Source organism: Microplitis demolitor, chromosome 9, assembly GCF_026212275.2.
Source record: "Microplitis demolitor isolate Queensland-Clemson2020A chromosome 9, iyMicDemo2.1a, whole genome shotgun sequence".
NCBI lineage: Eukaryota > Metazoa > Arthropoda > Insecta > Hymenoptera > Braconidae > Microplitis > Microplitis demolitor.
In genome coordinates this window covers 16,678,695-16,681,220 of record NC_068553.1, presented here as the reverse complement: position 1 = coordinate 16,681,220, position 2,526 = coordinate 16,678,695, and positions in this window count along the sequence as shown.

Sequence of the window (2,526 nt, the reverse complement as noted above, 5' to 3'; positions counted from 1 at the left end):
TGCGATCATTGCACTTTTTTTTAAATTTTGATTTTTAAAAAAAGTTTTTTTTTTAACGTTTATAAAAAATTTATTTTTTTTTATTTTATTGTCTCTCCTTCGTTAGCTGGATGAAAAAAAAAATTATACGTGAAAAATTTAAAATTAGTCTTTTAAATATTTAAAAAAAATTAATTAAATTTTTTTTTTATTTTAATTACGACAAATGTCATAATAATTAAAAAAAAATTGCGCCAAAAATTGAAATTTTTTTTTTAATATTTAAAAAACTGTAATTACATTTTTATAAAAATTTTAATTACCACAATATGTCATAATAATTAAAAAAAAAAAAAATTTATGTTAATGAAGAAAAAAAAAATTAGAATAAATTCTTTTGGTTACAATTGACGTGTCACGTAATAATCCTAAGTACGGATCGATTGACTAGTCATGACTCAAGACTTGAAGAAAAACTATGACTTATTTTATTATATATATACATATATATATAATAAACACACGGAATTATTTGATGAGGGCTTTTATAACTGCAGTTTTTTTTTATTGCAGACTAACATTATCATCAACGGCCTCGACCCATGATTTAAATTCGTTATTGCAATGGTTCTAAATTTGAAATTTTATTGACTCAAATTCGAAAAGATTTTTTGTTTGATAATGTACTACATGAAAGAAAATAATTTAAAATTAAAGAAATAATTTTAGAAAATTTTTGAAAAAATAAAAAATTTTTAATAAAAAAGAAGTAGAAAATTATGCGACGTTATGCAAAATCTGCATTCTTATTCTTGGGTGTCTAAAGACCTCGCCCTTCTAGTCATTCACCCCCATCCGGTACAATGCCCTCAGATACTGGCTATCTTTCGAGTTCGTAAACCTTCAGACCAGGGTCAGGTTGAACATTTAATTTTACTATTTTACTACGATAATATTTCAGTTAATTAATTATGTTTTTCAAAAATTTAAACTCATGTCTTTTTAAATACTAGTAGAAAATCCCCATCATTGGTCAGCCGCGAATTGAAAAAAAAATTCCAATTTTAAAAAAATTCCAATTTAAAAAAAATTGTAATTATCATTTTTTTTAAAATTCCATAATTTTTCGTTTTTACTTTTTGAAAAAAAAAAAAAATTTAATTTAACATGAATTTTAATAAATAAAAAAAAAATTATTTTGAATTTAAATTTGAATTAAAAAAAAAAAATAATTTATTTCTACAGATTTTTAATGTATATTTAAATTAATTAATTATTTTTTAAATAATTAACATAAAATATCACAAATTCACTTTAAAAAAAATTTCACCGTCGCACTAAAAGTTTATTAAACTTCCCACAGTTTTTAAAATGTTAATATATTTAAACGTCTTCATTAAAAATTAACCGACGAAAAAAAAAAAAATTAAAAAAAAGTGACGTTAAAATTCAAATAATCGAACTGATAAACTCTAAAGTTGTTTTACATATTAATGTCACACGCGTCCTTCGACAGTGGCGTCCCGACGTCGAGTGTCGCTCCCTTCGTACTCATTTACCCGCACTTATGTGCTCCGCGACCTGTAGGCGTCGGCGTGGACTCTCTACGTGTCAGTGAACTATAATGCAATAGTCCATACGTCTAGGATATCCCCAGGTTTCAGTTACCCAGGTCCTCAGGTGATCAAGAGTCCAGATGTTTTGGTATTTGAAATATCCAGGAGGTAAAGCATTTTGCCAGAGCTCTACACTAGGATACTAGAGAGCGGCTTCCCTGATAGGAAGTGTGAACTTGTTGCATGTATACATAACTTCCTTTTTTTTAAATTTTTTATTTTTTTCGCGGGAAGTTTAAAATTTGAATAATCAGAACTTAGGGCTGAAAAAGATCTACAAGTTCCCGGCGAACATTGCCAAGAATTTTTTTGTATAATGGTGACTTATCTAGTCGTGCTCCGGCTGCTTTTGGGGCAGCCTCAGAAAATTTTCTATTCACCGAAGAAGTGGAAAGTGATGTTAGAAAATTTTCCGGAGCTACGAGTTACAATTTTCAAATCTAGTCTTGCAGACTCACTGCTAACAGATTGATTATTGATCAAGATACCGAGATACCAGGATATATATATATATATATATATATATATATATATATATATATTTTATAATATTTATAGTAAATAGAAAAATTTCAGCTGCCGTAAAAACCGGGTGATTTTTTGTCGTCGATCAACGGGCGACTTTTCTCTGAGTGTTATTATTTACTCAGAATAATTAAGTAAAGTTTTCTCAAGTGAACTGGCCATATCCAACGTAATAACAGTACACTTACCTTGGAGTTTCTTTAATGTTCAGCATGTATTTAATATAATAAGGTGATTATCTGTAAAAAAGGGGAATGTAGCGGGTGTAGAAACAAAGCTCTAGCAAGCGTGAGATAACGGGGTAGTTTCGTGGAAGAAAATTGTGTATCACAAAGAAAGTAAACGTACACAAGTATATGCAAGTATATACATATTAAGTAGCATAGGTGTGGAGTTAGGAAGCCTC